The sequence below is a fragment of the Neofelis nebulosa genome, chromosome 1 (genome assembly GCF_028018385.1).
Source record: "Neofelis nebulosa isolate mNeoNeb1 chromosome 1, mNeoNeb1.pri, whole genome shotgun sequence".
NCBI classification, from domain to species: Eukaryota; Metazoa; Chordata; class Mammalia; order Carnivora; family Felidae; genus Neofelis; species Neofelis nebulosa.
Window position 1 is genome coordinate 103,455,307 of NC_080782.1, and position 15,451 is coordinate 103,470,757.

The 15,451-nt window shown below is 41.8% G+C and overlaps 1 long non-coding RNA gene across 1 annotated transcript in view; it reads right to left on the bottom strand.

Moving 5' to 3' along the window:
* Positions 1–12,566, bottom strand: part of LOC131511956 (uncharacterized) — a 74,784-nt gene extending 62,218 nt beyond the window's left edge. Inside the window, exon 1 of the long non-coding RNA XR_009261841.1 lies at positions 12,435–12,566. This is a non-coding gene — a long non-coding RNA (uncharacterized LOC131511956). The remainder of the gene's footprint in view (positions 1–12,434) is intronic.
* Positions 12,567–15,451: the final 2,885 nt, after the last annotated feature.

The following is a 15,451-nucleotide window of genomic DNA, read 5'->3' on the forward strand; positions in this document are numbered from 1 at the left end:
TGATGGCACCTCACAGGAGATTTATTTTAGGAGAGATCTGAACCAAATGCTATAAGGATACATTGGTTAGTATACATCTATGTGTTTCCTAGCTCCGTCTGCTGGGAGAGCCAATAAAGTGTGACATCTCAGTAGCCACAAGCATACCCAGGGCCCAGATACTGGTGTCTAAGCAGGATCCATTGATAAACACTAAAATTAGTGTAACAAATTTATTTTTTTTAATGTTTATTTATTTTTGAGAGAGAGAGAGAGACAGGGTGTGAGCAGGGAAGGGTCAGAGAGAGAGGGAGACTCAGAATCCAAAGCAGGCTCCAGGCTCTGAGCTGTCAGCACAGAGCCCGACGTGGGGCTCGAACCCATGGGAGGTGAGATTATGACCTGAGCTGAAATTGGAAGCCCAATCAACTGAGCCACCCAGGCACACCTAGTGGAAGAAATTTAAGGGGAAACATACTTTCAACATATTTATCCCCAAATTTTCTAATTATTATGATGGTTTTTTAACATATGATCACAAATACTTTGATACCCTGACCTCCAGAAAGGGGTGCTTAATCCCCTTTGGTATGGGCTAGAAGTAGAGACTCAGTTCTAATGAATTATACATGTAAGCAGAAATATAGTAACATTACTATGGAGAAACCTGGCAAATATCTCCTTAAAAAAATGATCAAGTGATAAATCATGTTGATGTCGTGTACCCACTGATATTGCAGGATGAGAAGAGTACTTCCTGTCTGTGATATTTTTCTGAAAGTCCATAACCTCAGCCTACTAATGAAAATACACCAGATAAACCTAAATTGAGGGACATTTTATAAAATTTCTGACCACTACTCTTCAAAAGTATTAAAGTCGTGAAAGCCAAAGAAAGATTGAGGAACTATTAAAGTTTGGGGGAGACTAAGATGACATGATGACTAAATGTAATGTGGTACCCTGGATCTTGAAGCAGAAAAAAAGACATTAATGGAAAAACTGGGAAATTAGAATAAAGTGTGCACTTTAGTTAGTAGTATTTTATCAATGCCAATTTCTTAGTCTTGATTAATGTACCATGGTTATGTAAAATGTTAACATAAACAGAAGCTAGGTAAGGATATACATTTTTTTGTTTTTAATGTTTAATTTAGAGAGTGTGCGTGCGTGCACGAGAGAGAGCGAGCACACCCACACATGAACAGGAGAGGGGCAAAGTGAGGGAGACAGATGATGCCAAGCAGGCTCCACACTGACAGCAGAGAACCTGATATGAGGTTCAAACTCACGGAACTGTGAGATCATGACCTGAGCCAAAGTCAGACACTTAATCAATTGAGCCACTCAGGTGCGCCAGGATATACATTTCTATGTGTGAGCCAACACAAATCCTGAGCTCACAGCCAAGTGTGCATGTATGGAACACATCCCAAGAAGCATAGAAAAGTCTTTGAAAATTGAACCATATATATCACTGCTCAAGTCCCAGACTACCCCGAGTGGCATGGGCAAGGGGCAGCCCACAAAAGCAGAGCGAAGCCTTTGAAAACTGTATGGGCAATGGAACCACCACTCTCAGAAGATGAGACAGAACTTGTAGTCTAAACCTAACTGGCATGATTGTCTGCTAAAACAAAAGGCTCCACATTCTTTGGAGGATTTTAACATGACCCAGAGTCTCACTACTTAATATACAAACTGTGCTGGGTATCATCTAAAATTACCCAGCACATCAAGAACCAGGAAAATCTGACCAATTCTCAGAGGAAAGAAACAATCAACACATTCCAACTCCAAGATGACCTAGATATTGGAATTAGCAAATAAAGACCTTAAAGCATCTATTATTATCACTGAGGTAAAAGTGAACACTCTTGAATGAATGAAAAGTTCACAACAAAGAAACAGAAACCAAACAAGAGAACTACATGGGATTTGAGAATGATAAATACATTATCCAAAATAAAAAGTTCACTACAGAGACTCAAATAATTGGAGGTGGTCTTCAAAAAAAAAGTAGAAAAAAACCAGAAAAAACATTCCTTAACATGAGGGTACATCAACCAAAATTCTATGATATAAGTAACAAACAAAAATGCTACCTATTTCTGGGTATTAATTTTGAATTCTGCAGCTTTACTGAATTCATCTATTACTTCTAGTAGTTTTTAGATGGAGTCTTTAGAGTTTTCTATGTATAGTATCAGGTCATCTGCAAATAGTGACAGTTTAACTTCTTTTTTTACCAATATGGATGCCTCATTTGTTTTTCTTATCTAATTGCTGTGGCTATGACTTCCATAACTATGTTGAATAAAAGTGGTGAGAGTAGACATCTTTGTCTTGTTCCTGATCTTAAAGGAAAAACTCTTTTTAACCATTGAGATGATAGAAGCTGTGGGTTTTTTATATTTGGCCTTTATTATGATGAGGTGTGTTCCTTCTAAACCTACTTTGTTGAGAACTTTATCATGAACAGATGTTGAATTTTGTCAAATGCTTTTACTGCATCTATTGAAATGATCATGTGATTTTTATCCTTTGTTTTGTTGATATGGTGTATCATGTTGATTGATGTGTGAATACTGAACTATCCTTTCAACTCTGAAATAAATCCTACTTAACCTTGGTGAATTATCCTTTCAGTGTATTGTTGAATGCAATTTGCTAATATTTTGTTCAGGATTTATGTTCCTCAGGGATACTGGCCTGTAGTCTTCTGTCCTTTTTTTTTTTTTTTTTTGTTTTGGTGTCATTGTCTGGTTTGGGGATCAGGGTAATTCTGGCCTCATAGAATGTATCTGACAGCTTTCCTTCCTCTTCTATATCTTGGTGTAGTTTGAGAAGAATAGGTATTAGTTCTTCTTTAAATGTTTGATAGAATTCACCTGTGAATCTATCTGGTACTGAACTTTTACTTTTTGGTATTTTTTTATTACTGATTCAATTTTGTTACTAGTAATTGGTCTGTTCAGATTTTCTATTTCTTCCTAATTTGGTTTTGGAAGATTTTATGTTTTTAGGCATCTATCCATTTCTTCTAGGTTGTCCAATTTGTTAGCATATAAATTTTCATTGTATTCTCTTATAATCATTTGTATTCCTGTGTTGTCAGTTGCTACTACTCCTCTTTCATTTCTTATTTTATTTATGTGGGTCCTCCTTCTTTTTCCCTTGATGCACCTAACTAAATTTTGTTTATCCTTTCAAAGAATCAGCTCTTGGTTTCACTGACTTTTCTACCGTTATTTTAGCCTCTATGTCATTTATCTCTGCTGTGATCTGTATTATTTCCTTCCTTCTACTCACCTTGTACTTTATTCTTTTTTCTAGTTCATGTAGGTGTAAAGTTACGTTATTTATTTGAGTTTTTTCTTGTTTCTTTAAATATACCTGTATTGCTATATATTTTTCTCTTAGAACAGCTTTCACTGCATTCCAAAGATTTTGGACCATTGTGTTTTCATTTTCACTTGTCTCCATGTATTTTCTCATTTCTTTCTTTCTTTTTTAAATATTTATTTTGAAAGCAAGAGAGTGAGCACAAGTAGGAGGAGTGGGCATAGGGGGAGACAGAGAATCCCAAGTAGCTCCACACTCAGTATGGAGGCTAACATGGGGTTTGATCCTATGAAATGTAAGATCATGACCTGAGTCAAGATCAAGATTCAGATGTTTAACTGACTGAGCCATCCAAGCAACGCTTGATTTCTTTTTTTGATTGCATTCTTGACCTTTTGGCTGTTTAGCATCATTTTGTTTAACCTCCACATGTTTATGGGGTTTTTCCATTATTTTCTTGTGACTGATTTCTAGCTTAATACCATCGTGGTTGGAAAAGATGCATAAGAACTTACATAACTCAACACCAAAAATAAGAAACAAAAAAACCAAAAAGACACAAAACACAAACAATCCAATTAAAAAATGGCCAAAGGACCTGAATAGACATGTTTCTATGACAGATATATGGCAAGAGGCTTATGAAAACATGCTCAACATCATCAGGGAAATGCAAATCAAAACCACAATGGGATATCACCTTATACCTGTCACAATGGCTAAAATCAAAAAGGCAAGAAATAACAAGTGTTGGTAAGGCTATGGAGAAAAAATAAAACTGGTGAGAGTGTAAATTGGTACAGTCACTTGGAAAACAGAATGGAGGTCCTTCAAAAAATTAAAAATGGAAATATCATAAGAGCCAATAATTCTACTAGTGGGTAGTAACTCAAAGAAATCAAAAACACTAATGTGAAAAGATATATGCACCTTTATGTTTATTGCAACATTATTTACAACAGCCAAGGTATGGAAGCAACCTACGTGTCTGTCAATAGACAAGTGGATAAAGAAGATGTGGATATACGATGGAATATTATGCAACCACTAAAAAGCGGTCATGGTATTTGCTATAACATGAATGGACCTAGAGGGTATTACGCTAAGTGAAATAAGTCAGACTGAGAAAGATAAATACCATATGATTTCACTTCTATGTGTAATTTAAAAAGCAAAACCAGTGAATAAACAAACAAAAAGCAGAATGAGTCTTGTAAATACAGAGAACAGACTGATGGTTGCCAAGGAGGGAGGTGGAACCATGGACAAAATGGATGATGCATACTGGGTGATACAGGCTTGCAGTTATGAAATGAGTAAGTCATGGGAATAAAAGGCACAGCATAGGGAACACAGTGAATGATGTTTTAATAGCAATGTATCATGACAGGTGGTAAATACACTTGTGGTGAGCATTGTATAACATAGAGACTGAATAACTAGGTAGTACCCTGAAACTAATGGAACATTGTATGTCACCTTTCAGATAAAATAAAAGTTAGAAAAGACAAAAATAAAGCAAAAAGGACAGAAAATAGGTTGAAAAATAAACAGAGCCCGAGGTCCTATGGGACAATCTAAAAAGGTCTTTATGTACATGTGATTGGAGTCCCTGAGAAGAAAAAGATATTGGTATGGAAGAAACTTTTTGAAGAAGTAATGACAACAAATTTCCCAGATTTGGTAAAAGACATAAATTTACAGATGCAAGAAGCTCAGGGAACATCAAACAGGATAAATTCAAATAAAACCATCATAATCAAACTGTAAAAACCAAAGGATATAAAGAAATCTTGAAAGCAGCCAGAGAAAAACGGCACGCTACAAGTAGGAGAATAAAAATTTGATTGCAGATTTCTGACAGCAACTATACAGACCAGAAACAAAAGAACTGTCAACTCAGAATTCTACAACCCATGAAAATATCCTTCAGAAATTAAATAAAGACATTCTCAGATAAAGCAAAACTAAGAGCTTTCATTGCCAACGGACCTGCTCTAAAATAAATGTTAAAGGAAGTTCTTCGGATAGAAGAAAATGATCCCAGAGGGAAAATCAGAACTTCAGAGAGGAAGAAAGAGCAACAGAAATGGTAAACTGCTTAAATAAACATAATAAAAGATTTTTCTCCTCTTAGGTTTTCCAAATACGTATGACTATTAAAACCCAAAATTATAACATCATTGGGGATTAGGGGGGTCTTAATATATGCAGATGTAACATTTATGATCTATATATATCATAAAGGAGGAAGAGTAAAGGAACATATGTAGTAAAGGAGATCTAGCTGTGAGCAGGGCTGCCTGACCCCTTACCAGGTCTGACTAGACAGTCCCCTCATCTGAGGCTTTGGGGAGTGACTGTCCCCACAGTTCCCCCAAACCATCATTCTGGGGCTCAACCAGAAGCTCCTTTCACTGCCACAGTTTGTAACGTCCTCCCTAATTGTGTGACAGAGGCGATTCATGACTCAATCCACGTCCCTATGTTCTAAGGCAAGGAAGAATCTGAGTAAATTCAGGCCCTTCTGGTCCTGTCCTCTGATCTTGCAGATGCAGAGACTGAGGGCAGAAAAGGAAAGCTACTACTTGTTCAAGATCCCACAGCAAGCCACTGTTAGAACCAGGCCTGGAACCAGATCTCCAAACATCAGACACACCACTGAGAAACTGGAGGTCCGGCCAGAGTTCCTTCCAAAGCTACCTGAGAGTAAGTTTTTACGTCTGGCTATCCTCCAAGACAATTAATAACTGACAAATATGCAGTCTTTCTATGGATGAGGCCCTATTCTAAGTTTGCTGTGTGTCTGTCTCCTACCCATTTATCTATCCACACTAAATCCTCATCTTGCCTCAATTGAGATAGACACCATTATTCTCCCTGTTTCATAGATGGGGAAACTAAAACATTGAGGAATTAATAAACTTGCCCAAGATTACACATCTAATAGGTCCTAGCTCTGAATTTGAACCCAGATCTGGCTGTAGCATGTGACTTCTGAACCATGCCTGTCCTCCCCTCCAGAAAATCAACCCAGAGCTGAACTCTCTAAGCCTTTGCATGATGCAGAAAAGAATGTGCTCTGGCTGTCCCTTACCCACAACACACAACCCCAGGAGCAATTTTAGCCAGGTGAGATCTGATGAAAAGGCATATGGAGGGCAGCTCTGAAGGGGGAAAAAAAAAAAAAAACGAGAAGAGGGAGCTAACCAGAGGCCCCAGCAGCCTGAAAGGTGTGTGAAGAGAAGTGCCGCTACTGTTTCTAGGCAACATGCCTCCTGCCTCCCATCCTCTCAGGACTGGGCAGTTTCCCTCCAGGCTCCTTTGTTCTCTCCTAACAACAGCTGATGACACCAGCTCCTTCTTCCCTCCCAGCTGAGTCACTGCTGTCCCCAGTCACATGGTAAGGGCAGCCTGGCTTCACACCAAGACCTCTGGCTGGGGCCAAATAAGGAGCCTCCAGTGATAATGGAGTCTAACCTCACTCCCAGGTAAAATCCAGCCCCTTGTGACCACCAGTGAAGGGGGGCCCCATCCAAGAAGGGCACTTTGCCAAGCATCAGCAAACCCCTTCACGGCTCAGGCTCAGGCTGACTAGGAAGCAGTCCGGGACTGACAGCTTGCTGGTGAGGCCTCACAAATTTGTCCCTCAACTCCCCGGGAAGTCCGAAAGGAGGCAGCTGACTCACACTGCTCTCTGTACTGCTTGTCTGGTTTAGATGATTCTTTGGAGGTGAAAGGCTATTTTCACAGCCAACTATGAAGAGCCAAAAAAAAAAAAAAAAATGAGATCATCATGACCCAGCAAGGAGGGGCAGACTACTTCCTCCCCCAGGAAAGCCACTGAACACCACTGAACACTGAGTACTTTCTCTGCCAACAAGCCCACTCGTGTTGGTGTGATCCATGGTCCAGCCTCCCTGAAGTGGCCTCCCTTAGCACATCTTCCTCCCCCCAAGACACAATAGAGAGGCCACTCTTTCCCGCCTCACCGCTCCATTCAGCTCACAAACCATTCAGCCACCTTTTAAAATGTCAGACCGTACCACTTTCAGTAAACAGCCTTGTATAGGCTAGAGTCTTGACTTTTATAACCCCATGTGTGACAGCCAGCAACATGCTAGAAATCACTCCCCAGTGAGTTGATATCATTAGGAAACATGCCAAAGTTTTTACACAGGAAGAACCAAGAAAGGGAGACAAGGAATAAGCTCCCCTTAAAGTGCCTCTTGATTACAAATTGCTCAAATACCACTTTGTAGATAGAGGTAAAGGTGTGAGGCTGAGTCTTCATTACCAACCATGCCTAGAAAGGCACGGAGAAGCCCACAGTTGCTTTCTGTTGAAAATAACAGCACCCTTCAGCCACACTGTTAACATTTTGTCCTAACCACTTCCAAAGTAGGGCTCCAATGCCAGGGTTAAGGGAAAATACTAATGAGGTCTCAAGTCCACTTGCCACTGATTTCTTTTGAGCACATCTTAGAGTGGAACCCAGAGCTCTTCCGAGGGTCCTTCAAGGAAGGAGACAGAGAACAAGGCACGGGAGGCTTTCAGAACTGTAAACTTCTCCCACTTGATGCACGAGGAGTTGTGTTTCTAACACAATGTCAATTTTCCAGAAACTGACAAATAACTGTCTGCTCTTCTCCCAACCTGGGATCCCAGGTTTGGAGACCTGACCCAAGAAAGCTGGGGTCATTTCTACCAGTGCATCAGTGCAGTTCCTCTGGGGGGAGCAGACAGCTCATTATTATTCCATCCTTCTGGCAAAACACAAAAAGGCCTAGTTTGTCTTACTGAACGAAGCAGAGAGTTCTCACCTGGCCCTCACCCCTCAAGAAGGTATCTTGATGGGTCTAGTAGTCCCGAGGCTCTGAATGGTCATGCTGGGGAACTTTCCACTGGGGTAAAAGAGGGAATTCCCAACAACTCCTGTGCTCAGGAAAAATGGCAGGCAAGTTCTTGAACTTCTAATGTCAAAAGCACTCCCTCCCGCCCTTGCATCTCACACACACACGTGCACACCATAGTTGGTATCATAAATTGGTTTGCTTTCCTAAGAAGAACATAGATCTTCCTCAGTTCATCATCAGACACTGTCTTCTGTCTTCACCTCACATCCTTCAAAACCGTAACTGAGGCAGGGAGGACTGAAGAGACTCAAATGGGGGAAAGGTCACTCCTGACTCCCACACTCATGGCAGAAACCAAGGCAGACAGAAGGAAAAAACAAAATGATCAGACGCTCTTGGGAACCCTTGTCTTCAAGCTATATGATGACGCTCAGGCCCTGGAATTCATCTGTTCCCAAAAGGGATTTGTCAAATTGTATCCCCAGATAAACCCGCAGGTTCATCTATCATGGTCACAATGGGTGGTGGCACGTGATCATCTTCTCCAGATGCCCTGAAGAATCACCGACTTGGGAAGAAGCAGCAACATTTCCTGCTACATCTAGCTTTCTCCCCGGCGTTGACGCTGAGGCTGAGAAGGTGAGATGGGCAGAAGGAAAATTTCTTTTTTGGAGATTAATAACAATAACACTGTTCCAGTTGCTATTGCCGAATAAGAAGCTTTCCTCCAGGTGCCTGGGTGGTTCAGTCAGTGAAGCGTTCAACTCTTGGTTTGGGCTCAGGTTGTGATCTCTCAGTTTCATGAGTTTGAGCCCCACATCTGGCTCTGCACTGGTAGAGCAGGGCCTGCTTGGGATTCTCTGTCTCCCTCTCTCTCTGCCCCTCCCCAACTCGCGCTGTCTCTGTCTGTCTCAAGATAAATAAATAAGTTTAAAAAAAATTTTTTTAATTAAAAAAAAAGCTGTCCCCAAATTTGGTGGTTTAAAATGATGACAATCATTTATTTTGCTCATGAATCTGTAATTGGGCCAGGGTTCAGTGAAGCCGGCTCATTTCTCTCCATTCAGTGTCAACTGGGAAGCTTCACTAGAACTGGAGGTTCCACTCGTACAACGACTCATTCATATGTCTGACAAGGTTCACTAGGTCTGTCAGGTCGTCCTCAAACAGCCCTTTCCATGGTGTCACCTGGGCTTCCTGGCAGCACGGCAGCTGAGTTTCCAGTGTGAGCATCCCAAGAGAAGCAAGCAGAAGCTGTATCACTTTCCTATGGCCTTGCCTGACAAGTCACAAGGTATCACTCCCCTCCAGAGCCATGTGTCCACCCACATTCATGAAAAGACAGACCCGCCTCTTGTGGAAGGGGAGTTACTATGGCACTGGGGGAAGAGCACGGTGAATGAGAGACAGGGTGGCAGCCATTTGGGGGAAATACAACCTGTCAGAAAAATTAGCTACAACTAATATATGATGACTCCTTAGGATATTCTACTCTCTGGGGGAAGAATCTCACAACAAGCCTAACAAGCGGGTGTTAGCATTGTCCCATTTTATAGATTTGGAAACTGAGCTGGCTTAGAGGGAGATGAAGTAATTTATCAGCTTGAAAGTGGCAGAGCTCAGCTTTGAATCCAGGCCCACTTTGGCCAAGCACCAGGGCTCACAACGACTACAGACCTCTCAGAACTGAGGACTAGCCCTGGTTGGGACTCATCCAAGCGATAACAATGAAAGGAGAACAGAACTTGGGCATGAGAGCCAAGATTTTAGCTCTAACTCTGCAACTCATAATTAGAGGTGCCATTTATTATATGCCACATGCTATGTTAAGTACTTTACAAGCGTTATCTCACATATTCCTTGAAATGAAGCTATAAGGGAGTTGTTATGTGATGCCCATTTCATAAGTGAAAAAATGAAGGCTCTAAGCAGTGAAGCAACTTGCCCAAGTTGCATGGATATTAGCTTCCTCAGCTGGGATTTAAAACTATTCTGTCTTACTCCAAAGCTCTTGCTCATTTCAGTCCAAGGCCAGAGGCCCTGGACAAGCCTCTCTACTCTCTGAGACTCAAACCCCTCACCTATAAGGGCAGAAAGCTACGAAAACCTTTGGGTTCCAATGGGTGGCCCTCGGCACTAGGCACGGAGGCCTCCAGTGTTAAACCGCTTTAAGGCATGTTTTCCCAACCTCAGCACCACTGATATTTAGGGCTGGACAATTTTTTGTTATGGGGGCTGTTCTGTACGTTATGGAAATTTTAGCAGCAGCATCCCTGGCCTCTGCCCATTGGATGCCAGGCACACCTCTTTCCTCATGATGTGACAACTAACCAATGTCTCCAGACATTGCCAAATATCCCAGGGGGACAACCTTGCTCCCCACCCCTCACTTCCCCCTCATTAAGAACCTCTGCTTTAAGGTAATACTATATTGGCCCAGAAGTAAATCTTTACAGAGGTCCTGGTGGTCGGCATCTCCTTCCTTGAGGTCCCTGTCCTCTTACTGGTAAATCACCAGCTGGGGAGATCAAGGAGGGATTTGGATGGTATAACAAATCCACTTTTATCCTTCTGTTGGGATATTCCTTCCCTTTAGACTCTTATCGACTCAGCAATTGGTGGCACTCGGATGCCAGCAGGTGCGAAATGCCAGACTAAAGCACAGCCTTTGGCCTTTTTTCCCCTCCCTCCTTCCTTTTTCTCTCCATCCCTTCTGCCACCCGACTCTCTTTCTCCTATTCTCCCCACACACCACATCCCTTTTTCATCAGACATTGGCAGAGCGAGAGAGATGCTGTTGCCAGGAAATTGTTTGCATTCTCGGGCACACTGCTTCCTAGCAGGCTCTTCCTCTGCGTGGAGCCTGAGGAGAGCCAACTACCCATCCCCCAGCTCCTGGCAGCCAGGCACCAAGGGTCCAGGCTAAAAATGGACCTTGCTAGGCATTGCCTTCGGTAGGTACTCAAGCCTGCAGACACCATCTCCTTTCCCCACGCCCGCGGGCTCTGATCACAGAAGCACTCCCGCTGTAAACATAGCACCCCGAGGGAAATACCTGCAGTAATTCGCCATATGCTTCTGTACCTCTTCCCTCCAAAGCATAGAGCATCGAGTGGGGAGACACAAGGAGGGAACGCCCTCACCAGCAGCCCAAGGCCTCGGCCCAAGTTCTTACCAGCTCACAAGGCATTTGGGATGCAACTACAGGTCAGAGGCGTTTGTGTTTGGAGCCGGACAGCTTCTGCCCTTGGGTCCCACATCTACCCGTGAGAATGAGACTAAGTCTCCTTCTGCATGACAGCCCATCAAAACATCTGATGCATTATCACATCTCTCAATTCTTTACTTCCCTGGGCTAAATGGCTGAGTATCACACAGGCTGAATATCCACCCTGGGATATGACTTGCAAACAGAGCACTAGCTTGGATGTGTTTCTTTGCCAGTGACGCCCTCAAAAGAAATATACTCAGAATTAAATCCACACACATTATTTCTTTACCATTTCTCTATTGCAATTGATTACAGCAGGCTGTAGGATGAAAAGCCTAGAATGGCATTTTTTGCAAGCATCAGCTCATTCTATGACATAACTGCCCTGACATAATTACTTAAGGTTTGTGTCATCATTGGGACATTAGGATTTCTCCCCAAGTCCTTAACAGGCGGGATAATTACTTCTTTTAATACTGAGTCTATATTTTTGTTAACACAGCTGATAAAGACATTAGCTTCCTGGTAGGCACACCACATCAGTGACCCACAGTGAGCCTACAGTTAACAAAAGCTTTAAGGTGATTTTCACATTTATCCTGTTAACACGGTCAATGGCCCCAAAGCCAGGTATGTGTAGTTGATTTTTTTTTTAACCTAAGGATTAGACTTTACATTTGTCTCTAAGTTACCTTCTTAGCTATCTATATTTTTGAATCTGTTTTCCCTTCCAATATATTCTCATCCAAGATCTATATGATCAGTATATTTGAAATTCCAAGCTTTGGTGTCTTCATCTATAATTAATATTAATATTTAAAAATATTGGCTTAGGATGGCAGTAGTTTTTGAATTATCTACCAGATATCGGCCCATAAAAGAGTCATCATGTGCATATTCGTCTGGGCAGCTATGCATTCTTCTTAGCATAGGACCAGGGAGCCACTGTTTCAATCTTTGATACAGAATCACCAGAGGAAGTTTGCTAGGAGTTTGTTGGTGCATGGAGTGGGAGTCTGGAAGTTACTATGGTAAGAACTGACCTGAGAAAGGTGGCTGAGACATCATGGATAGGCAGAGGCATGCTGTTTGAAAAAGTGGAGTCATATAGGAAACTGAAGTTAGAGAGACAGGGAGCTGAACACCCAGTACAAACTAAGGAGACAGAATAGATCTCAGCGCCAGGATCTGAAGCCAGATGGAACCTTGTCCCCATGGCAACTTCCATGGAATACACAAGAAATGATGTGAATCTAAATGATGTAAAAGAGGGAGGGAGAACATGAGAAACCACCTGGGTCCAGAGGCCGATCTAAGTGGTTGGGTTTCTGAAAAGGCCTCTTTCCAAGGGTGGGGTCCTTTTTCCTTAAAAGTGGCTTCCTGAGCAGATGCTCAGGATATAGAATCTGACGTACAGAATGTATTTCCGCAGAGCCTGTACTGGCCCCTGGTGACCACCACTCTTTTTTCTGAGTTTTGCCCAATTGTCTGATTTGTTACCTCTCCTGAGATTTTGCAGGGGATTAACATCTGCAGTTTCTAGAAACAAACTTCAGGAAACAAACAGGAGATTTTCTTGCCTCCGGTCATTCGGCACCTCTTTCTCTTTATACTTTAAAGATAAACAATAACAGGCTTATTACTCTAATGCCAATTTGGGGTACCCTGTGATAGGACTCATCTGGTCTTGAAAGTTGCACTCACTCTGCCCCCTAGGTCTTCCTTCCCACCCCCTCTCCGATCTTTAGATGATGTTTTCTCTCAGTCATGTTTATTCTGCAAATTTTCACTTTAGAGATCCTTCTCCCTGATGGAGGAGGGAAGAAAAACAGGAAATGAACACTGCTGCCCTGTCATCTGTCAACATTACATCATTTGCTCCTGGCCTTTATTTCTTCATTGTTTTTGATCCCTGTGTAGCTTCCAAAAAGCCCTTGCTTTGCCCCTTAGCATTTTCTGCGAGCCTCAGCTTGTTCTGGGATCTCACATTTCTGGCATGATCCCTTCAGGTCTGTGTCACTCCTTCAAGTTTGTCTTTGACTACATGCCCATTTTCAACAGAATAATACGTCACCACTAATATTTTATTTAGCAGCCTCTTCCATCTCCTGACTGAGGTATTTTTGCTCTTAGAGCTTCTGGCTATGAGATCTTACCTCTGCTTTTCTGGCTTTATTGTTTGCCAAGCCTTCATAAGCCCAGAGCATCCACTAGCAGTTCAGTTCTAGAAGGGCCGAGAAGAGGCGAGTCTGAAGCAGGTTCCAGGCTCTAAGCTATCAGCACAGAACCTGACACGGGGCTTGAACTCACGAACTGTGAGATCATGACCTGAGCCGAAGTTGGACGCTTAACCGAGCCACCCAGGCGCCGGAAAAATGGAGATTCTTGACGTCACCTCAGAACCCCTGAATCACTATTGTGGAAGCCAGGAGATTTATTTTTAAACAAGTACGAATTGAACTATGAGTTGAAACTACTAATTTCAGAGGGATATTTCAGTCTGTGTCAGAGGGTGTTGAGCATTAGAAGAAATAAGACCCTTACTTGAATATTAAAGGAGAAAGTTGTAGGGCTCAATTATAGAACTAGAATTTCAGGCTGACATTAGAATAGCCATTGTTGCATTATTTGCCTTTTTTTTAAAGTTTATTTATTTTGAGAGAGAGAGAGAGATAGAAAGAGAGACTGTGAGCAGGGGAGGGGCCTAGAGGGAGAGAGAGAGAGGGATCCCCAGTCTTCACACTATTAGCATAGAGCCCAATATGGAGCTCTAACTCACAAGCCATGAGAGCATGACCTGAGCCAAAACCAGGAGCGAGACACTTAAGTGAATGAGCGACGCAGGTGCCCCACATTATTTATCTTCTTAAATCATCCCCATTCAGTTGGACAAGAACTTGGTATGTTCAAACTCTAATAAATATCAGGTCACTGGACAGTGGAAACACATGAGTTTTGGAGCCTGGGAGTCCTGCATTGGAGTACCGTCTTCCACTTAACAGCTGAGTTATTCAATTTGCTCACCTACAGATACAAAATGGGGCTAATAAAACTAACCCTAAGTTTTGAGACTGTATAGCTGTAAAGCACCTAATGCATATTAATTATTCAACCTATATTCCTTTCTCTTCTTCCCTTAAGGATATATATACCCAGATATGAACTATTTTTCCCATTCCATGGAGAGTTCTTAAAAAAACAAAAAACAAAAAACTTCACATCCAATTTAGTGCAATACAAACTACTGCAAACAATCAAAAGTTCCAGAACAAAATGGAATGAATATGTCCTAAGTGTGTTCTAATTTAAGACTTGTCTTCAATTAATTATTCATTACCTGTTCAGATTTATTGTTGCTATATCATAATTTCAGAGTGAGTTTTCCTAATAAGGATCAAAAATTAAAAACCTCTCTGTTTTATAACATATCTTGGAATTGTCTTCATGAGAAAATATTTGTGGAATATGAAGGCTATGGGATTTTGGAATTCTTCCTCATACAAATTCCTTTCTTTTGAATAATATTTAATCTTTGAGACTACAGTGGGAGGTATCCTGGGAGAGTATGTATCTATGATTATGGTTCTGTTCTTTTTAACTAACAATGCTGACCCACTGACAATCCAGGGCTTTACCTGTCCATCTACACACGTATTTACGAACTACAAAGCATCTAGTTTGACTTGATGGATCATTCCCCTAAACTCCAATAACCCCTTAGTATCCCTCCTCGTACCTGTTTGCAGATTGCCAGAACCTTTCTTGGATCCCTTATGGGGAAGCCTTCCTGCATTTAGGGGACCCAATAAGGAGTTTTGGTTTGTGGTCTCATATTTACAGAGACCTTTCTTTGATGGTAAGCCCTTAGAATAGAATCTGAGAATGGAGCTTGCAGCCAAGCCCTTTTGTACGAAAAAGAAGGCCTGGAAAATAACTTTTTCAGTGCCTGTTGCTGGAGCAATGACCAATGAAGTGACACATATTTAAGGAAGTATCAAGGTGCTGTCCAAGTGTGGAACATTTTTGAAGACTCCAGGCAAGAGGTGACATTCTCTTCCAG